This window comes from Watersipora subatra, chromosome 6 (genome assembly GCF_963576615.1).
Source record: "Watersipora subatra chromosome 6, tzWatSuba1.1, whole genome shotgun sequence".
Classification (NCBI taxonomy): Eukaryota; Metazoa; Bryozoa; class Gymnolaemata; order Cheilostomatida; family Watersiporidae; genus Watersipora; species Watersipora subatra.
The window spans coordinates 8,499,045-8,523,086 of record NC_088713.1 but is presented as its reverse complement, the minus strand read 5'-3'; the positions used below and the strand labels follow the sequence as shown (position 1 = coordinate 8,523,086).

The window sequence follows — 24,042 nt, the reverse complement described above, 5'->3', positions numbered from 1 at the left end:
TTTTTGTATTACTGTATAATGAACCAAAATATCAACCGAGATTGTTTGTGGGCATATACGTAGAATTTAGTTAAAAGTTTTCGGAATTTATGAAGTTCGATGCGTAGGAAAGCTAAAAATCCGCATCGTACTCCTTCGAAAGATTTCGAAGGTATGCATTTACATCGTATTATGCCTGAAAATATCGGACAAGGCAAAACTAGGAGGAGGAAATATCCGCCATACTGATTTATTTTTCCGGTTGTTGTAGTTTAATTAATGATTTAACGATGCTTAACTCATCTGCAATACTTGCAATAAAATTCACAATATAGTAATAAATGATATTGACGCTCTTTGCGATCGTTATTGCTGGTGAGTAAAGTTTTTTGCATTGGTACAAATTCAAGTTTTTCTCCGTAAATAAAACCGAGTGTTAAAGACTGTGTTTCTAAATAATTGCACTCCATGGTGGTAAACTGCAGTGGATTATCGTTCTTGGATGCGTTTGACGTTGGAAAACAGCTTGAAAAGCATTTGCGAGTCATAGAATGGATATAATTTGTCTTTAAAATGTCACGCTTCTGTAAACAGGAATTCATTAAAAAGAGTAGGCCTATGGCACTAAAAGGGTTACATATTGCTTTCGTTCTTTAACTGTACCTCTGTGCTTTAAGAGAAGTACAACTTTTAATATGATTTTTTTCACGTATCACAGCGATGTTATCGAATGTCTTAATAACTGATAAAAACACTTTTGCTGGTTGAGCGAGCTTTTGCTAATAGAATTGAAATGGCTTTGAAGCCATATATGCGTAGAAAAATGGGTAAAGCATGTTACTGAGTAGTAGCATGTATCTTTTGATTTCATTACCTACTTCAGAGGCATTGTTGATAATAAATCTCATTGCGAGTGACTGTGTGTTGTGTACAAACGGAGTAATGGTGAATCATTAATAGTTTTTGACTGCCATAAAATAGAGAAGACAACTCTGATGTGACAAACTCTGATACAAGTTTGAACGCCATTTCCTAAACTTAATTTGAAGAATTCTTTCTTTGCCATTATTTTTGTCTCTAAAATTTCATAAAGATGAAGATCTATACGCATATATCAAATGAGTAAAGACATGTTTGTTAGTCACTGAGCTACTAAACTTGTTATTCAGTTGGAAAATGTTGAGCAATATTAGTAGTGACCAACCAGCAGTTTTTAGTGGCCAGATTTAGGGTTTGCAACTACAAGGTTATCGGTTCAATCTCAGTCCAAGTCCATAATCATTAGATTCTTACCATATAAATAGTTTATCGATTTGTTGTTTGCAAGATCTCTAATGTGGTTTGTTTGCGATTTTTTAGAATGAATCTCACAAGATCTGGCCATTATCCTTGCAACTAATCGTCTAATCGCTATCTAGTCAATCACCACTACTATGGTCAATTTGCCAACCATACACCGGTTCGGCTCAACAGTAAATTCTCCATAACCAATTGAATCGGTATCAATAAATGTGGGACAGGTGAGATCTAGACATATTTCTTGCATTTTTCCATCACCATTGCAAATTTTCCATGTCTGTGTTTTTATTATACATGTTGTAGGCTTACTAATATGTTATCAATATGCTTTAATTCAGCTACATGGAAAGTTTTTTTATTTGTGCGCTAAGCCCTTAACGTCGTGACAACCTAATCAAATTCGATAAACATACCATATAGTATTCAGTACATAAGACCAGTCCTTCTACTGCAATGTCGCCTCGCGCACTGACCAGTGTGTATTTATGCTACACCTACAAGCTTCCAGCTCGCTGCGCTGGAAGATGTTACCACAGAGCATTTGTGTTTGAATCCCAACAGTGACTTCGTTTCTTTCATGAATTTAAATAGTATTGCTGCGGTGTCTGCACAAAAATATGACGGTAACGTAATTCATGGCACGATTTCTAGTAAAATTCAACTTCAAAAAACCGTTGCAAATCAAAATTACATGATATCACATATAGGAATTTATTTATAAAATAGTGAAATACCAGTAATCCTACTCAATGTGAGCTGATTGGAACACCAGGTCCCCATTATTCACCATTCGAAATGTCATCACTAGGATTCTCTTCTGGAATTACGTGATATGTTTTGAATTTGATGTTGGTTTTTGTAGTATCTGCCTACAAGGCCACACCTCAGTAATCCATTTGACACATCCACTATTGGGCATTCACACCTTTTTCTTGTACATGAATCACGATTTCTGACAGAAATCTGTCTTGCGGCATTGCTACTCTGTTGAATACCTATTATCCGAGGTAGCGGTTTTGTTCTTGTATTGAGGTGAACCAGTACGTTGGTTAAGTGCTTGTTTTTTGTTCTCTGTGATCTTCACTATAACATGCTACTCTCAGGCTTTTGTTAATTGTAGTATTCCCGACGGCGCCAAAAAAGGCGTCCTTACTGATGGTGTTTTGAATGCCATTTCTTCAGCTACGCATTGCCTGCCTCTGATCCCGATTGAACTATTAGCGAATAAAAGATTTGGGCCATGGAAGAGGTCACGGTATGTACATGTCAAAACCAGGATTTTCGAACCAAACTTCAGATCTCGACTTGTACTCGTGAATTTACGATAGATCTATAGTTACTCTCCCTTTAACTGTGATTTTTGTTATTGAAAGTTGGAAAAGTTAGTTTCAAATTTAGAAATGCTGTAGTACAAAACGTAGATTTTTTTGGCAGATTGGAAGCACATTTCAACACTAACTACCTAGCACATCAGAATTTTAAGCAGAGAAAATATGGAAATCTAAGAGTTGTGTGCACATGTACATAATTGAGAAAGCAACTCTTGAAAGTTTGCATTGTGTTAGATTATGTATAACTTGTGATAAGCATGTTAGGTTGAGAATCGTGCTGTCTTTTACCAAAATGTCAACTTAGAGCTAGTAGTGCGATGTAATTTCTTTTTCTCTTTTTATGACATGATTTTCAGCTATTTGATTGTGATATAAGATAGGTATGATTGAAGAATTTGACAATATGTAAGAGGCAACAATAGCCGATTGACTATGTATTTTTAAAAGAGTGTACGCGCTAATTCAAACAAGCTTATAAAGGAAATTGAAAAGGCAGGCTGCTCGCATACTTCTAGATCAACTAAAACTTACAAAATCTTATCGTTTAATTTTTCATTAAATATCTGCACGGCGTTTCTTAAAGCTTTGGAACAATCTGCAATAGCATTAGCAGTGCTTCTCATTTACCTGCGTATATAGCTGTTTGCACATATAGCGTCTCATCAGAAAGGTTAATCTCCAAGTAAATAACTCGACTAATGCGGAGTTGTTAGCTTACAGTTTGTTATTATTTTTTAATGGATATGTCCAAGTTCGTGTTTTTTGCTACATGAGATTTACTAATTAATTTACCGCATTGCTATTCTACAACAACTCTTTTTTAAATTTCAAATTATTAAAATGATAATTCAGCATAAGAACAATGCGACTAGGACATTAGTTGCTTCTGAAGAAACTTACTATTAGCGCAACCCTAAATATGATATGCTTGTGCATTTTTCATAATATGCCAATATGAAGTTGCAGCCTTATAGGAAGCTCAGTTATGAAGCCATTAAATAAAAAGCTGATTAGGATGATTTTGAAAATATGGTGGTTGTGCACTCTTGTATCCACCTGTGCCTATTATGAGGAATCGCGATTCCAAAAACTTGAATGAGTGGACAATATTACCTTATAGAGTGCCCACAAATAGTGAAAAGAAAAGTATTGCTGGTACTATTTCATGTATCTAGCAAGTGACACTGTGATGTGGCAGATCAACCTCGATGTTCATAATTACTTTGTTAACAGGTTGTTGCCATATTTAGTTTATACTCATATTTGCTTTGTTTGTATTCTGTACTTTTTAGCAGTTCTCATCTGCTAATATAAATGCTTCTTCACATTTCAGGGCTTAAAGGATTGTACTGTAATCTGAATTGTTGGATGAAAGAACAGCCTTCGCCACCACAATCCAAGGACGGACGAGCTGGAAAAACTTTAGTCTAATGTAGTAAAGCATTTGATGGACTGTAGCGTTATTCACAAATATGATCATAGCTTTGCTTGTTTGTCTCTGTGTATCATTGATATATAATTTATTCTGGTGTAAAGGTTGTGGTATTTTTCTGCCATGTTTTGATGATGACAATATATATAGAGTTTAGTCATTTTATAGCTATATTTTTATTGTGTTTCATATTATTTTTTGTTATTATATCATGCAACTGTTTGTACCAAAATATACAACTTCGGAACCATGCCCTAACTATTGAGATGCTCACAAAGATTATTTTAAGAATAATCTAGTAAAAGTCTTCGTATATATCTAAGGTGCAATATTTGTTGAATGTCCGTCAGCCTTGAGAAGAGATGTTGTGTGAAGGTTAAGCATGGCACATTATAGAAAAATTAGGTTGCTTTGGAGACGTAATGTTGGTGGAATGTTGTATAGCTTAAGGAAAGAATATTGTCGACGGTTATGCTCGGTACATTATAGTAACATTGTACGCAATTCATTAGAGGAACATTCTGTGAAACATCAAAATGTTAGAAATTATTGTCTACACAGTTACACCCCACTAATGTTCTGCACGGAAACGTTCCTGGAATGTTAGCTAATATCTTTGAGGCAACATCATGAAAGGCATGCTTGTGGAATGTTCTGTAACATTCTCCCCATGTCGCAGGAATTTTGCACCAGATCATCTGCTGAATGTTCCATAATGGTGAAATGCCATACTGTTCCGAATATATTAGAAGACAATATTATGTGAATGCTTATACCCAGACATTTCAAAGTAGCAATCCTGTAACATTGCTGGGACATTCGATAACAATGTTTTGTAACAACGTTATAATAACGTTAGCAAACCTTTTCCTCGTTCTAACGTTCTAGCTAGAATGGTACAAAAATGCATGATTCATTTTTTGGAAGTTGTCCCCCTTTCATAACAAAAAATTATTTAAAATGAAACAAATTAAAATTGTTATAGATTTTTCATTACAGATATAAAAACAAACAAAACAATGAAAAGAAAATAATAATAAATTTGAATGATTTATGTAAATGAAATAAAAAGTCACTACAAATTTCTATTTTCGCACTTCATTAGACATATCGCAAAAATGACTAGGGTCCATTAGCGCTGTCTATCGGCTAAACGGGTCAATGTAAAACGCGAGATGGTGAACTCTTCGCAACTGACCAAGTCGCCACATATACATGTTGTGTCAGATATTTGGTGATAGTCTATGTACCGATTGATTAACGCTACGTGTCGTCTGACAAGCCGACGCGTATGTGAATCATTTCGTTAGTAGAGCGAAGCCATTGCCCTTTAACTTGCATGCCCTTATAATTATATTTCGTTTTAGCTCAACGAGATTACCGCGGCATTGAAAGCCATGCTCAGTAGCTAGGAATATTGTATAATAAAGATGGAAATCCCTACGCATCAATGTCCCACCAATGTTCTATGCGTAACCTTCCTGGGATGTTAGCTAATAGCCTTGAGACAATATTATGTAAGAAATGTTCGTGGAATATTACGCAATGTTCACCCAATATTGTGGGAATGTTATGCAGGATCATTTGCTAACATTCCAGCAACGTAATTCCCACAACGTTGCTGGGACGTTGTGGGAAATACGTCCCAGCAACGTATTTCCCACAACGTTGTAGGGACATTATGGGAAATATGTTCCAGCAAAGTAATTCCCACAACATTGATGGAACGTTTTGAGAGTTACGTTCCAGCAATGTTTTTCCCACAACGTTGCTGGAACGTTGAAAATGTGTCTACAAATAATCTTGTGACAACGTTACGATGTAACGTTTCTGGGACTTTTCGGAACCTCCCTGGAACGTTCTGGGAACGTAAAATTGTTAGTTGGGTTGACCTGCTAGTATTGTAGATATTTAACTCGTAATGTCAAGATAAAAGGGTATTACTATAGCGTGCTGTTTACTGCCATATAAACTGTGAAATTAATGCATTCGATCACAGATGTTAGTATCAACTGGCACAGATGTTAACTATCAACTATGGTCAGTGGTTAGCACTATAACAAGAGTATTATATTCTTTTATTATGGCCAAGTAATATATTTTAAAAAAAGTCTATACATGCAAGATCTGCACATGGGAGTACTTACATCTGTACTTACATGTACAGTACTGATACTGTAGTACAATATCAGCACTGGTACTGGACTCACAAGTCCTGCATTAGTACAGTACCAGTACTCATACTACAGTGACAGCAATAGCATGAGTCATCGCTTGTCAATAACAAAGAATATGATGATTTGTGATAATAAGTGACTCAAATTATCACACAGTCATAAACGACAACAAATTTTGTTAATATGCTGTATATGTGATACAAAATTGTTCTGAAATATTTACAGCAGCGATCGTATGAGCAAGTTTAGTAACATAGGTAAATAACATGTAAATACAAGGCGCATCAATAATAAGGGCAAGTCTGTGAGTATAGATGAATAATCTGAACATCGATAGCAAGGGCAAGTCTGTGAATGTATATATTATATAGCATGCGTTGTGTGTTGTCAAAGTTACCCCTTGTATGTTTGTTTGTGTGCTTTAATGAGTAATTTATTTGATTGTTTGCTGTTGCGGTTCCCAAAACGTTTGTCCTCTTTACCATGCTGTGGTTTCCCTTCAACTGTATAAACCTAAAATAATTATCACTTATTTAGAGTTCTTTAAAATGTTTCTGAAGGAGTGTTATAGAACAGTTATCTTGACAGAAAAACAGCACCCGCCTTTTCAAGAAAGTGTGGTAACTTGGATACAGTTTAGGATAGGAACGCATACATAGATGATAAAGGAATCATGGTTGAATGCAGCCTCTCTTGACAAACTGTTGTTTTTGCGAAGTTGTCCCCCGTCGAGCGGGCGAGCAACACAACAGCTTGTCACAAGACGTACTGCACCTGATGCATCAGTTGCACTGAAAGTGAGTTGTCCTCTTCTGTCTATGCGGCTTGGCTGCGATGTGATGGCGGTCGCTCCATTGGTAATCATAACGGATTTCGTGCAAAAATCTATGTAGAAAAAAATAAGATTACCACATTCAACCAAAAACCAGTCTCTGTTGTAAACTCTAGTAGAACATAAGAATAAAATAAATTGAAAATAAAATCCATAGGAACAAATAAAACTAACTGATACAAAAATAGAAATAAAACTGACTGAGCGCACAAATAACGACATGTTTAGTCGCTGTTGTTGCCTATAAGTTTTGAAATTCTATTAACGTTTACCGCAGAGACTGGTTGCTGGTTAAATGTTGTAATCTTATTTTTTTCTACATAAATTTTTGCGCGAAATCCGTTATGATTACCAATGGAGCGACCGACATAACATCCGCAACCAAGCCGTATAGACGGAAGAGAACAACTCCCTATAAGTGCAGCTGATGCATCAGGTGCAGTACATCTTGTGACAAGCTGCGCAAAATATTTGCTGAATTTATCAGACAGAATAGATATATTTTCATCATTTGCAATTGTTTTTGATGCTTGAGGTAATCTGACTGCTAAGATGTTTCAATATTAAAATCGACAAAACTTGATTGAAGTTGAAACCCTAAGAAAAAAGATGTGCCCTGATTTGCCCAAAATGATGTATATAGCTTTGAGACCTCCTGTGTCTTGCTTATATTCACATTGGCTATTGCTATCGAACGCGGCTCTATTGGCATATATTTTACTTTGTATTTGTTCATAATCATTAGAATAAAATTTTAAATCTAGCTACATAATTATATATTGCTATCACTGTCTCAATTAAAGGTGTCTCAAATGTCTCTTAGAAGGTAATTAAAATGTGTCCCATTAGTTTCTTCTAAATGCTGTGTAAGCATATCAGTACCGACTACGATTTTGTCAGTCTACAGTAATTAGGTTTTCAAGAAAACTTGCCTAGTTCATCGGGGCCTTTGTATCGGCCACGTTTGCAGTCGCTACCCACATGAGAAACTAGGTACTGAGTAAAAACTAGCAAGATGCATCTTTGAAAAGAATATGTTTGCATATATGGTGAAACCAATTGCATCCCTAAAAAGTTATGTATAGTCAGCATCAACTAGTCATTATTAGCATCAAGTTTAAGAAATTTTTCTACTGCTCACTTTTGATTAGTTGATAAGCTAAAAAAATGGTTTTTTGAGTTGACAAAAATTGTTTCGCAAAACATAACGTCGATTTCTTTCAAATCAACTTACCCACTAGCGAACTTTTTCAATAGACTTGCCTGGCAAGCGGCTATTATAGCTTCTCTAGCAGCTGGTTGGTGGTTTGTGGTGTGGACTCACCTGTTTTTTTACTAAGTAGAGTGGAGGATAGAATTCTTTGAGTAGCTCTAAATACTTGGTCCATTAGAATTGCATCAAGCTCCGCAAAAGTACCTGCCAATACAGCTCTGATTGCACTTCATAAACTCACATATTAGACCAGTTTTTGATGCGGGTGGCAACAAGGCTAAGATGTATTTAAAATTTGCTGCAAGTCATGTTTCATTCATGATTATGCGACTGATATTCTGTGCGGCAATTTTTAAGACTATGTTTTGCATTATCTTTAACATTTTTATTTCATTATATATCTTTTTAACAGAAAAAAAAACTTCATCTCAGCAAAAATTTGTCATTACAAACATTCATTCAAGTTGTGGCCACTCAAATAGTTTCAACTCACGTTGTAGGAAAAATCATTTTACTGCAGTAAACTCAAACTCTGTATGTGTCACATCTGGATATTCCTCTTCATCTTTGGTCCGAGGATATGTAGCTATATATGTATGTAGTAGTCCTAAGATATGTAGCTCTAACTATGTTGTATACACAGGTTGGTAGTGTCTCCACTTTGCTCTTGTAAGTCTTTCTGGACTTGCCTAAAATACCAATGATCTGTAGGTACACGATATCCTCTGTCTTTACATACCGTTCAGTCGCTTCTAATGGTTTCAGACTCGCGCATCTGAATACTTGGGTGCTAAAAAATATTAAACTTTTAGGATCTTTTGATGGCTTATTGAATGTTGCTTAAAATATATATAACAACTAGTGAAAACAGTTGCAACACAAATCCTTACAGTTACAAAACTTATCATGGTAGTGCCGGTAGTTATAATGAGCCATTACTTTTTTGCTAGGTTTTACAAGTTATAAGGTCTTCAATCTTCCCCAAATTTGCAACAAACTTGAGACCACCTGAGGAACAGAATGTCACTATCATGGTTTCTGCATCATACATTCATCTCTCTTTATTCCCAATGCATGGTAGATTCCTCACTAGCATCTCAGCTCCACAGGTTGAAAAACATAAAAATCCTGTATCAATAAAACAAATGTGATATAAGCATATTGTATTTTACATGGGACCTACTTTGATGAAGGCTCACTACTAGAAAACTCAATCTACTGATTCCTAGTTTTTGATTTAAACATGTATCCACTGCAAGTTTTCAATTTGGGCATCAAGAGTAAAAAATTACTAAATAAACAAATGTTCAACAGAAGCATAAGCAGGTGAAGCCAAAAACTTGAAGCCTGGTTTCTGGAAATCAAAGGTGGGAATTGATTAATGGATTTTACTCAAATTTGTACTTCAAATTCATACTAATTTCTTACTTCTAAGTGAGAAGTGAGTATGAATTCTAATAATCAGTCTAATTTACTAGCTGAAACAACAAAAAAAAATCAAACTTAGTTACCTGACTTGTCGTTAAAGCTTTCAGCTCGCTAATTGAAACTGAAATCAAGTCTTTGAGCCTGATTCACACTATATCACCCAAAATGACTGCGTTTTCCTTTTGGCGCTCAGTGTCGATTATGTGAACCGCAAACCGATAGCATTGCCGAAGCAACGCAGATACGTCAAGAAAGTTTGCAGCTATCAAACTTTTTTTCCAATATTTCGCCGAGCAGCTAGGACCGCCTGGCAAACTTAAACTATTTTGGAGATGGTAATTTGTGGTCACCGATAGTGTGATTTATTTATTTCCGTCTATGACCGTTTCTGCAGGACTAGTACATGATTTCAGTCACACAAAAACAAAAGGTTTCTTTGCAAAAATTTGAAAAATAAAATGAGAACACTACGTCACTGATGCAAACCCGGATGGGGTTGTGATAGTATGAACATCGTTATCATCGACAATCACCGAAGTATTGTAAAATAAACGCTGAGGTAGGGTGATATAGTGTGAACTAGTTCTGCATAAAATCTTACACATTCTTTGATACTAAAAACAATCAATATTATTATTAACCTCAAATCTCTAGAGTTTTTGCTACTATGTTATTTTTACTTGTTCATGACATTTTATCATAGCTAGCTGGAACAATACAAAATTAAAAAGTTGTTAAAACTAGAAATGTCGAATAGTGAATAACAAACTGACTTACTACAATCAGTTGAGTGATGTTTCTTGTTAGTATATGCATTCATGAGTAGTAAAATTATTCCTTTTAGTTTAGTAGACACAAGAGCATCAAACAAGGTAGATATATCTACTTTCTCATATCTTCCTCAGCAGCATAACGCCTGTCAGCTGTAACCATAAGCTGTCTGCCTCAATCTTTCAACATCTGATACTCAAAAATGTCTGAGGCATCTTGGTTGGAAGTAGAGTCCAGGTTTTAATTCTGTTATTATTCAGTAGATTGTGCTGACTCAGTGATTGAAGGAGATTTAGATTAAAACAGATCGTCATTCAGTAAATCAGTGGATTGTCCCATAATCTTGGTTGGAACTATAGTCCAGGTTGTAATTCTGTTATTATTCAGTAGATTGTGCTGACTCAGTGATTGAAGGAGATTTAGATTAAAGCAGATCATCATTCAGTAATACAGTGAATTGTCCCATAATCTTGGTTGGAACTATAGTCCAGGTTGTAATTCTGTTGTTATTCAGTAGATTGTGCTGACACAGTGATTGAAGGAGATTTAGATTAAAGCAGATCGTCATTCAGTAAATCAGTGAATTGTCCCATAATCTTGGTTGGAACTAAAGTCCAGGTTATAATTCTGTTGTTATTCAGTAGATTGTGCTGACTCAGTGATTGAAGGAGATTTAGATTAAAACAGATTGTCATTCAGTAAATCAGTGAAATGTCCCATAATCTTGGTTGGAACTATAGTCCAGGTTGTAGTTTTGTTGTTATTCAGTAGATTGTGCTGACTCAGTGATTAAAGGAGATTTAGATTAAAGCAGATCGTCATTCAGTAAATCAGTGAACTGTCCCGTAACCTTGGTTGGAACTAGAGTCCAGGTTGTAATTCTGTTGTTATTCAGTAGATTGTGCTGACTCAGTGATTGAAGGAGATTTAGATTAAAACAGATTGTCATTTAGTAAATCAGTGAATTGTCCTATAATTTTGGTTGGAACTAGAGTCCAGGTTGTAACTCTGTTATTATTCAGTAGATTGTGCTGATTCAGTGATTGAAGGAGATTTAGATTAAAGCAGATCGTCATTCAGTAAATCAGTGAATTGTCCCATAATCTTGGTTGGAACTAGTGTCCAGGTTGTAATTCTGTTATTATTCAGTAGATTGTGCTGACTCAGTGATTGAAGGAGATTTAGATTAAAACAGATCATCATTCAGTAAATCAGTGAATTGTCCCATAATCTTGGTTGGAACTATAGTCCAGGTTGTAATTCTGTTATTATTCAGTAGACTGTGCTGACTCAGTGATTGAAGGAGATTTAGATTAAAGCAGATCGTCATTCAGTAAATCAGTGAATTGTCCCATAATCTTGGTTGGAACTAGAGTCCAGGTTGTAATTCTGTTATTATTCAGTAGATTGTGCTGACTCAGTGATTGAAGGAGATTTAGATTAAAGCAGATCGTCATTCAGTAAGTCAGTGAATTGTCCCATAATCTTGCTTGGAACTAGAGTCCAGGTTATAATTCTGTTATTATTCAGTAAATTGTGCTGACTCAGTGATTGAAGAAGATTTAGATTAAAACAGTGTGTCATTCAGTAAATCAGTGAATTGTCCCATAATCTTGGTTGGAACTAGAGTCCAGGTTGTAATTCTGTTGTTATTCAGTAGATTGTGCTGACTCAGTGATTGAAGGAGATTTAGATTAAAGCTGATCGTCATTCAGTAAATCAGTGAATTGTCCCATAATCTTGGTTGGAACGAGAGTCCAGGTTATAATTCTGTTGTTATTCAGTAGATTGTGCTGACTCAGTGATTGAAGGAGATTTAGATTAAAGCAGATCGTCATTCAGTAAATCAGTGAATTGTCCCATAATCTTGGTTGGAACTATAGTCCAGGTTATAATTCTGTTGTTATTCAGTAGATTGTGCTGACTCAGTGATTGAAGGAGATTTAGATTAAAACAGATTGTCACTCAGTAAATCAGTGAATTGTCCTATAATCTTGGTTGGAACTAGAGGCCAGGTTGTAATTCTGTTTTTATTCAGTAGATTGTGCTGACTCAGTAATTGAAGGAGATTTAGATTAAAACAGATTGTCATTTAGTAAATCAGTGAATTGTCCCATAATCTTGGTTGGAACTAGAGTCCAGGTTGTAATTCTGTTATTATTCAGTAGATTGTGCTGACTCAGTGATTGAAGGAGATTTAGATTAAAGCAGATCGTCATTCAGTAAATCAGTGAATTGTCCCATAATCTTGGTTGGAACTAGAGTCCAGGTTGTAATTCTGTTGTTATTCAGTAGATTGTGCTGATTCAGTGATTGAAGGAGATTTAGATTAAAGCAGATCGTCATTCAGTAAATCAGTGAATTGTCCCATAATCTTGCTTGGAACTAGAGTCCAGGTTGTAATTCTGATATTATTCAGTAAATTGTGCTGACTCAGTGATTGAAGAAGATTTAGATTAAAACAGATTGTCATTCAGTAAATCAGTGAATTGTCCCATAATCTTGGTTGGAACTAGAGTCCAGGTTGTAATTCTGTTGTTATTCAGTAGATTGTGCTGACTCAGTGATTGAAGGAGATTTAGATTAAAGCTGATCGTCATTTAGTAAATCAGTGAATTGTCCCATAATCTTGGTTGGAACTAGAGTCCAGGTTGTAATTCTGATATTATTCAGTAAATTGTGCTGACTCAGTGATTGAAGAAGATTTAGATTAAAACAGATTGTCATTCAGTAAATCAGTGAATTGTCCCATAATCTTGGTTGGAACTAGAGTCCAGGTTGTAATTCTGTTGTTATTCAGTAGATTGTGCTGACTCAGTGATTGAAGGAGATTTAGATTAAAGCTGATCGTCATTTAGTAAATCAGTGAATTGTCCCATAATCTTGGTTGGAACTAGAGGCCAGGTTATAATTCTGATATTATTCAGTAAATTGTGCTGACTCAGTGATTGAAGAAGATTTAGATTAAAACAGATTGTCATTCAGTAAATCAGTGAATTGTCCCATAATCTTGGTTGGAACTAGAGTCCAGGTTGTAATTCTGTTGTTATTCAGTAGATTGTGCTGACTCAGTGATTGAAGGAGATTTAGATTAAAGCTGATCGTCATTCAGTAAATCAGTGAATTGTCCCATAATCTTGGTTGGAACTAGATTCCAGGTTGTAATTTTGTTGTTATTCAGTAGATTGTGCTGACTCAGTGATTGAAGAAGATTTAGATTAACGCAGATCGCCATTCAGTAAATCAGTGAATTGTCCCATAATCTTGGTTAGAACTAGAGGCCAGGTTGTAATTCTGTTGTTATTCAGTAGATTGTGCTGACTCAGTGATTGAAGAAGATTTAGATTAACGCAGATCGTCATTCAGTAAATCAGTGAATTGTCCCATAATCTTGGTTGGAACTAGAGTCCAGGTTGTAATTCTGTTGTTATTCAGTAGATTGTGCTGACTCAGTGATTGAAGAAGATTTAGATTAACGCAGATCGTCATTCAGTAAATCAGTGAATTGTCCCATAATCTTGGTTAGAACTAGAGGCCAGGTTGTAATTCTGTTGTTATTCAGTAGATTGTGCTGACTCAGTGTTTGAAGGAGATTCAGATTAAAGCAGATTGTCATTTAGTAAATCAATGAATTGTCCAATAATCTTGGTTGGAACCAGAGGCCAGGTTGTAATTCTGTTGTTATTCAGTAGATTGTGCTGACTCAGTGTTTGAAGGAGATTCAGATTAAAGCTGATTGTCATTCAGTAAATCAGTGAATTGTCCCATAATCTTGGTTGGAACTAGAGGCCAGGTTGTAATTCTGTAGTTATTCAGTAGATTGTGCTGACTCAGTGATTGAAGGAGATTCAAATTAAAGCTGATTGTCATTCAGTAAATCAGTGAATTGTCCCATAATCTTGGTTGGAACTATAGTCCAGGTTATAATTCTGTTGTTATTCAGTAGATTGTGCTGACTCAGTGATTGAAGGAGATTCAGATTAAAGCAGATTGTCATTCAGTAAATCAATGAATTGTCCCATAATCTTGGTTGGAACCAGAGGCCAGGTTGTAATTCTGTTGTTATTCAGTAGATTGTGCTGACTCAGTGTTTGAAGGAGATTCAGATTAAAGCTGATTGTCATTCAGTAAATCAGTGAATTGTCCCATAATCTTGGTTGGAACTAGAGGCCAGGTTGTAATTCTGTAGTTATTCAGTAGATTGTGCTGACTCAGTGATTGAAGGAGATTCAAATTAAAGCTGATTGTCATTCAGTAAATCAGTGAATTGTCCCATAATCTTGGTTGGAACTATAGCCCAGGTTATAATTCTGTTGTTATTCAGTAGATTAAAATTGTGCTGACTCAGTGTTTGAAGGAGATTTAGATTAAAGCTGATTGTCATTCAGTAAATCAATGAATTGTCCCATAATCTTGGTTGGAACTAGATTCCAGGTTGTAATTCTGTTGTTATTCAGTAGATTGTGCTGACTCAGTGATTGAAGGAGATTCAGATTAAAGCAGATTGTCATTCAGTAAATCAATGAATTGTCCCATAATCTTGGTTGGAACCAGAGGCCAGGTTGTAATTCTGTTGTTATTCAGTAGATTGTGCTGACTCAGTGATTGAAGGAGATTCAAATTAAAGCTGATTGTCATTCAGTAAATCAGTGAATTGTCCCATAATCTTGGTTGGAACTATAGTCCAGGTTATAATTCTGTTGTTATTCAGTAGATTAAAATTGTGCTGACTCAGTGTTTGAAGGAGATTTAGATTAAAGCTGATTGTCATTCAGTAAATCAATGAATTGTCCCATAATCTTGGTTGGAACTAGATTCCAGGTTGTAATTCTGTTGTTATTCAGTAGATTGTGCTGACTCAGTGATTGAAGGAGATTCAGATTAAAGCAGATTGTCATTCAGTAAATCAATGAATTGTCCCATAATCTTGGTTGGAACTAGAGGCCAGGTTGTAATTCTGTTGTTATTTAGTAGATTGTGCTGACTCAGTGATTGAAGGAAATTTAGATTAAAGCAGATCATCATTCAGTAAATCAGTGAATTGTCCCATAATCTTGGTTGGAACTAGAGGCCAGGTTGTAATTCTGTTGTTATTCAGTAGATTGTGCTGACTCAGTGATTGAAGGAGATTCAGATTAACGCAGATCGTCATTCAGTAAATCAGTGAATTGTCCCATAATCTTGGTTGGAACTAGAGTCCAGGTTATAATTCTGTTGTTATTCAGTAGATTGTGCTGACTCAGTGATTGAAGGAGATTTAGATTAAAGCAGATTGTCATTCAGTAAATCAGTGAATTGTCCCATAATCTTGGTTGGAACTAGAGGCCAGGTTGTAATTCTGTTGTTATTCAGTAGATTGTGCTGACTCAGTGATTGAAGGAGATTCAGATTAACGCAGATCATCATTCAGTAAATCAGTGAAGTGTCCCATAATCTTGGTTAGAACTAGAGTCCAGGTTATAATTCTGTTGTTATTCAGTAGATTGTGCTGACTCAGTGATTGAAGGAGATTTAGATTAAAGCTGATTGTCATTCAGTAAATCAATGAATTGTCCCATAATCTTGGTTGGAACTAGATTCCAGGTTGTAATTCTGTTGTTATTCAGTAGATTGTGCTGACTCAGTGATTGAAGGAGATTCAGATTAACGCAGATCGTCATTCAGTAAATCAGTGAATTGTCCCATAATCTTGGTTGGAACTAGAGGCCAGGTTGTAATTCTGTTGTTATTCAGTAGATTGTGCTGACTCAGTGATTGAAGGAGATTTAGATTAAAGCAGATTGTCATTCAGTAAATCAGTGAATTGTCCCATAATCTTGGTTTGAACCAGAGGCCAGGTTCTGTTGTTATTCAGTAGATTGTGCTGACTCAGTGATTGAAGGAGATTTAGATTAAAGCAGATTGTCATTCAGTAAATCAGTGAATTGTCCCATAATCTTGGTTTGAACCAGAGGCCAGGTTATAATTCTGTTGTTATTCAGTAGATTGTGCTGACTCAGTGATTGAAGGAGATTTAGATTAAAGCTGATTGTCATTCATTAAATCAATGACTTGTCCCATAATCTTGGTTGGAACTAGAGGCCAGGTTGTAATTCTGCTGTTATTCAGTAGATTGTGCTGACTCAGTGATTGAAGGGGATTCAGATTAAAGCAGATTGTCATTCAGTAAATCAATGAATTGTCCCATAATCTTGTTGGAACTATAGTCCAGGTTATAATTCTGTTGTTATTCAGTAGATTGTGCTGACTCAGTGATTGAAGGAGATTCAGATTAAAGCTGATTGCCATTCAGTAAATCAGTGAATTGTCCCATAATCTTGGTTGGAACTAGAAGCCAGGTTGTAATTTTGTTGTTATTTAGTAGATTGTGCTGACTCAGTGATTGAAGGAGATTCAGATTAACGCAGATCGTCATTCAGTAAATCAGTGAATTGTCCCATAATCTTGGTTGGAACTAGAGTCCAGGTTATAATTCTGTTGTTATTCAGTAGATTGTGCTGACTCAGTGATTGAAGGAGATTCAGATTAAAGCAGATTGTCATTCAGTAAATCAATGAATTGTCCCATAATCTTGGTTGGAACTAGAAGCCAGGTTGTAATTCTGCTGTTATTCAGTAGATTGTGCTGACTCAGTGATTGAAGGGGATTCAGATTAAAGCAGATCGCCATTCAGTAAATCAGTGAATTGTCCCATAATCTTGGTTGGAACTAGAGGCCAGGTTATAATTCTGTTGTTATTCAGTAGATTGTGCTGACTCAGTGATTGAAGGAGATTTAGATTAAAGCTGATTGTCATTCAGTAAATCAATGAATTGTCCCATAATCTTGGTTGGAACTAGATTCCAGGTTGTAATTCTGTTGTTATTCAGTAGATTGTGCTGACTCAGTGATTGAAGGAGATTCAGATTAAAGCTGATCGTCATTCAGTAAATCAGTGAATTGTCCCATAATCTTGGTTGGAACTAGATTCCAGGTTGTAATTCTGTTGTTATTCAGTAGATTGTGCTGACTCAGTGATTGAAGGAGATTCAGATTAAAGCTGATCGTCATTCAGTAAATCAGTGAATTGTCCCATAATCTTGGTTGGAACTAGATTCCAGGTTGTAATTCTGTTGTTATTCAGTAGATTGTGCTTACTCAGTGATTGAAGAAGATTTAGATTAACGCAGATCGCCATTCAGTAATTCAGTGAATTGTCCCATAATCTTGGTTGGAACTAGAGTCCAGGTTATAATTCTGTTGTTATTCAGTAGATTGTGTTGACTTTGTGATTGAAGGAGATTCAGATTAAAGCTGATCGTCATTCAGTAAATCAGTGAATTGTCCCATAATCTTGGTTGGAACTAGATTCCAGGTTGTAATTCTGTTGTTATTCAGTAGATTGTGCTGACTCAGTGATTGAAGAAGATTTAGATTAACGCAGATCGCCATTCAGTAAATCAGTGAATTGTCCCATAATCTTGGTTAGAACTAGAGGCCAGGTTGTAATTCTGTTGTTATTCAGTAGATTGTGCTGACTCAGTGATTGAAGAAGATTTAGATTAACGCAGATCGTCATTCAGTAAATCAGTGAATTGTCCCATAATCTTGGTTGGAACTAGAGTCCAGGTTATAATTCTGTTGTTATTCAGTAGATTGTGCTGACTCAGTGATTGAAGAAGATTTAGATTAACGCAGATCGCCATTCAGTAAATCAGTGAATTGTCCCATAATCTTGGTTAGAACTAGAGGCCAGGTTGTAATTCTGTTGTTATTCAGTAGATTGTGCTGACTCAGTGTTTGAAGGAGATTCAGATTAAAGCAGATTGTCATTCAGTAAATCAATGAATTGTCCCATAATCTTGGTTGGAACCAGAGGCCAGGTTGTAATTCTGTTGTTATTCAGTAGATTGTGCTGACTCAGTGTTTGAAGGAGATTCAGATTAAAGCTGATTGTCATTCAGTAAATCAATGAATTGTCCCATAATCTTGGTTGGAACTAGAGGCCAGGTTGTAATTCTGTAGTTATTCAGTAGATTGTGCTGACTCAGTGATTGAAGGAGATTCAAATTAAAGCTGATTGTCATTCAGTAAATCAGTGAATTGTCCCATAATCTTGGTTGGAACTATAGTCCAGGTTATAAATCTGTTGTTATTCAGTAGATTAAAATTGTGCTGACTCAGTGTTTGAAGGAGATTTAGATTAAAACAGATTGTCAATCAGTAAATCAATGAATTGTCCCATAATCTTGGTTGGAACTAGAGGCCAGGTTGTAATTCTGTTGTTATTCAGTAGATTGTGCTGACTCAGTGATTGAAGGAGATTCAGATTAAAGCAGATCGTCATTTAGTAAATCAATGAATTGTCCTATAATATACGATGGTTCCGTAGTGGTACTACTTCTATTTCTCAAGTTTTGACAGGATAGTTTACTTAAACACACCCCCACATCCTGCGAGATCATTTTCGCTTACGCTAAGGCTTAACTTATCTAAGTCTAACTGTGGATAGTAAATTCTTTAACAACAAGAATCGTCGATAGCACAGACAATTAGTTTGTTAGCGATAACATTTATTACGAACTACATAAAAAGTTCATGTTGATGATTGACTGAAGAAGAGAGAGTATATTTATTGCACTCGTTATTTAGAGCACTCGTTCATCTTTGTTTTATTACTCAAAACAGTCTGAAAAACTAAAGTTGGTATCACATAATTCTTCAACTGCATCACAATCATTTATGACATACTAACAAACGAGTTGTATTGTGTTGTTACAGTGCAACTATAACGACTCAATTTCAATCTTTAATTTCAGTCATTGCAAAAGACTAGCGCTAGAAATTGTAAAACTAAAAATTGTTCACATGGACATCTTAAGTAGGAATTGGCTCTAGTCATTTTTGATTTGATCGGAAAAAGTACCCTCGTGTGCTTCACTGATATATTTAATTTCGATATCTTATTTTTCCGTTTGTGCCAGTCAGTATAGAGAGGTACCAGCATCATATGTTTATACATTGGCAGCATCTCCCGCTTAGGCTAACATCTGTGGTAGATAAAACATAAAAAGCCCCTATGGTACATACAAACACTAAACGAAAAAAGAAAGGCTGAGAAAATAAATAACGTAAAATAACGTAACATCAACCGCTATATATTTTACTGTCATGGGCTTTGCTCGCGCAATTGAAACATAAATGAAAAAAAAAACAAATTTAATGTCCTTGTTAAAAGTTTAAAATTGTTATTATAAAAGCCAATAGAAAGTAGACAAAAAGAAAAAGTGGCGCAGTACAGTGCATTGTAGATAGCAATACAACAGCGCACTACCAATCACTATGATTACCAACAGAGGCTCAAGGGTGGTTCATTTAATCATTTGAATCCTGACTGTCTTTGTTGATGCGTGTCAGTATCCCTGGGCAAATTGTCCAATGACAAGAAGTTTTGAAATTTTTATTTAAAATATCTTAATGTGTTCATAATATAATTATATTTGGTAAACACTGATAAAAAAAGTCCAGCGACTCAACAAATGTTTAAAAGTAGAAAAAATGTCTTTCACAGTTCTTCGGGCTAAAACCATAAAAATGTGTAAGGTTTTTAAAACTTCAAAAAATCTTTGCAGTAGTATCATATCCATTGAGAACATGTTCATCATCATTTTATGACGTAAAATAATCTGAACAATTATAGACAGTATCATAAAATTCTTCATCTGAATCACAACAATTTATGACCTACAAACCAATAAGTAGTATCAATCTTTTTCGCGACGGCGTCTCAGTAAAATTGTTGTTATAACAAAAGAATAGATAAAGTTATTTGAAGAGAGCTAAAAATGCAAGTGAAATATTTTTTCTAACGCCCTGTGCACAAATTATTTTAATTAGTTTATGCTGTTACTTAGAAATAGTTTTTGTAAACAGAGCCATGCGAATGCCAGTATTACGGCCGTTAGGGTTTTTGACACACCCCACACAATGGCGAACACTAGCTGTTAGGATTCAAAGGGTTAATGATTAAATTGCTTAGCGATATGGTCTAGAGAACTTAACCATACCATTAGGTGAGGTCAATTCCTCATCACATTGAATATGCATATGAATTTCTTGCTACTATGTAAGCCAATGCTTAAAAACAGTTGTCTTATACCTCCGGCCTTTGTCTCATAGGCTACCATTATTTTGTTTGTTTGTTTGTTTATTTCATCAATAGGAGAATAGAACAAAAAATTGAAGTAATACACATCACATGGTTGTCAACATAAGAGTGTATAATTAATTTCTAGCAATGAGCAATAAATATAACAACAGAGGAGGTGATGATGAGGCCTATATGCAATGACGAACTGGTCAAGGCAAGGCCAAGTTAGACGATAGCAGAAAAAAATAGACTCTAACTCTTGCTCCAGAATATGAACTCTTAGACTATTTTTAAATTCGGGAATGGTCCTATGTTTTATATAGGACCTTTTTTATAGCTGGTAACTTACCTTGTTGTAGATTAATTGTAGGATTGTTACAGTAGTAGTCTGAGTGCATGCCATTAAAAATAGATTTGATCTATGGTTGCCATTCATACCTTCCAAATATATATGTTATTTTATGTATTAGCCTGCTTTATTTGCAATAATTTTATTTCAAATAGAATTGCTTTTTCAAATTATGCAATTCAAAGAAAAAAAGGCAACAGTTAGCCGCTAAAATTGAATAAATAGTTTAACATATCGTGTTTAATATACCTCTCTCTGCTAAGAGAACAGATAATAGGGTTGTTAAAGTAACTGGAGATGATATTTTCAAAATAGTTGTTAGATGTTGGATGTCATTTGTTCATACATGTATTACTCAAGTTGAAATAAATTGAGAACTTGTAATTGTCATGTGAAAAACGAAGACACAAACCACAAAAAATCTTTAAACCTTAAATCGTAATAAAATAACCATTTAGAATAGGCAGAATAAGAAAAAGCGTTAGAATAAAATATGCTGAAATATGATGTAGATTTGGAATTAGTTGAAATGCTCTTTTTTGCAACAAAAATAAATCAATTGTGACATAATTATCTTATAAATATTTCCTTGTATTCTTATTTATTTAAAATCTTATTCTAGGCTGAACAGGACCAACAATGCTACTCTGGCTGTTTACATGAACAACACAGGGGATACAGAGAAGTATTTTGCTAACCGAAAGGTAACTTAAACTTAACTTAGACTTTGTGTCATCGGGTTGATAAGGTGGCCAAGGTCGCTCTTTGTTGGAATATACCATAAAATCTCTAATTAAACACCACCCTCTATTTGAACGCCACCTCTATTTGACTGCCACTATGAGAGAAGAGCTGAAAAATAGAGCGCCACCCTCTATTTAAACGCTACCTCCAATTGACCGCCACGATAGAAGAAGGGTTAAAAATAGAGTAGCATTGCGTTCAATCAGAGGTTTTACAGTAACTGAATTTATGTATAATATTTAAGTATAGCGTATCAGCAATATATTAGGTAAACTGATTAAATAACTTTTAAAATAGAATTAAGTTTTACTGCAGAGCACTGCTTGCTTCTGAACAAAAACAAAACTCTTCAAACATTCTTGAATTGACCTGCGCAATTCACATCAATTGCGCATTCACATCAATTAATCATGAGAAATTTGTGATGAGACATATGCAGAACTTATTCAAATAAATAATGCATTAGTCACGACAAACCACGCTATATGTCGATGAACAAAACAAAGGGCTCGTAACCCCCATTAAAATCATTAGAAACAAAAGTGTAGTTAGAGTAAAAACTACATATACAACTACCTGTACTAGACATGTACAGTTTAGTTCAGAATTTGTGACACTTGATTACAGTAAATTTTCATGCAATGTTTTTTGTTTCGCACCCAAAGTTTTTCTGATGTAGTATAATTAAACTTCTGTTTGTACATTTACAGTATATTCTGTTAATAACAATGAACTTGTTACATCACAACAAGCAAGGAGCAGTTTGAATGTTTTCAGTAACAAATACTATTGTCGAGTATATAGCGTAATTAGCTCATAGACCAAAATTTGGTTAAAAACCATGCAGAAATTTTTGTATAAATATAACACTTACATGAGATTAAAGCAAAGAAGCGAGTGGTCTGCTTCTTTCAACGCTTATATATTCCTCTCGCAACTACCACGTCCTTGGCTTCTTGTAACCTCTCGTGACCTATCGTAACTACCTGTAATTACCATGACCTCAGACATTAGCGTAGCCCGAGGTCCGCCAACCCAATTATACAACATGCCCTTTTTTTGTATGGACCCCTAACCTTCCAGAACCTAACCTGTACTGCCCTGAGCTCAGACACCAATATAGTCTGAGCCTAGCAAATCCCATAATACAACATGTTCTTTATTTTTTTATTTTTTTTGTTCTGGGCCACCCCATCACCCCATGCAGACGTAGTAACTTACCTTACTTGTGTCACTCGTTACCTGACTCCGTTAGGGCAGTCCCAATAGACTATGCCTCTGGCTTGTCTGACCCTGTGCCACCGTCTAAAATACTCTCCTCGTCACTGCCAGCTCCATTGCCAGTCTGCACTGGCTTTTCCATCACCCTGACCTTGGCTAACTCCTGCACAATTACACTGAATGCCTTGACATTTTCCAACTCCATGACTGCTGCCTCACGTATGGCTTTTAGCCTAGCCAATTTCTCCTTTGACTTCCTCCGCACCTCCTTTCCCTCTCTTTTAATCTCTGCTACCTTTCTCTCATGACCATCTCTGTTTAGCATTCCATTGCTAGATACTTCAGCTAAAAAGAGCAGACCTTTTCTATTACAGATACTGGTTCAGATATTTTCTTAGCACCATCACTTACCTCATCATGACTGTGTTTTTTATCATACCCCATAGACACTTGCACCTCTCTAGTGCCTTGGGCTGTCCCCCTCGACTACCAATTTCTGCGTATCCGCTACTCTTTACTCCCTTGGTTTCACAATTCCACCAATCTTGACCTGTGTGACCTTTCTTAGCATCGTGCTTTCTGTCAGACTTATTTGTCAGGTTTTGCAACTCAACATCATCTGAAACATAATTCGACCCAGCCATAATGGTTCTCGGCGAAAACGGATTAACTGGCTTAATACTTCTACACTCCTTAACAAGCTCAAACTTGCTTTAGCAGAACGCATTTACAACAGCAAATAATTTTAGCTTCTTCAACTCAGTAATGCCTAAAAAGATCATTCTCAATCCTTTCACCACATGAATTTCAGCATCCATATGCCTGTGTTTACTTTCCAAATGAACTATTACACTTCCAAACACTTTTAACTTATGACCATCTACTCCCGCCAAGACAATGGATGGCTCCTCTAGCCGTAGGTTCAACCTTTCGGCCACCCCCTCGGTTACAGTTGACACCTCTGTCCCAGTATCGAATGTAAACTCAACATTCTCCCCATTGACTTTTAAATCCTGCACAATTCTCCGTCCTAGTCAACTGTCATCATCATATTTATCCCTAGAGGCAGAGAATATAACACTTCTGCCCATACTATTATCCCGGTATCTTTCATCATACCGGCTCATCTTGCGCCTC

The 24,042-nt window shown here is 35.7% G+C and overlaps 1 protein-coding gene and 1 long non-coding RNA gene across 2 annotated transcripts in view; both read left to right on the top strand.

Annotated features, from left to right (window-relative positions):
• The first annotated feature begins 189 nt into the window (after nucleotides 1–189).
• On the top strand, nucleotides 190–4,267 carry LOC137398614 (uncharacterized). The gene is made up of 4 exons (XR_010978979.1): nucleotides 190–354; nucleotides 1,339–1,499; nucleotides 2,399–2,533; nucleotides 3,943–4,267. It is a non-coding gene; the product is annotated as an uncharacterized lncRNA (long non-coding RNA).
• Nucleotides 4,268–7,834: 3,567 nt separating this feature from the next.
• LOC137398469 (small ribosomal subunit protein uS13) overlaps nucleotides 7,835–24,042 on the top strand; it is a 334,967-nt gene continuing 318,759 nt past the window's right edge. Inside the window, exon 1 of the mRNA XM_068084589.1 lies at nucleotides 7,835–7,840. The gene's annotated coding sequence lies outside the window, so the exon portion shown is untranslated. The remainder of the gene's footprint in view (nucleotides 7,841–24,042) is intronic.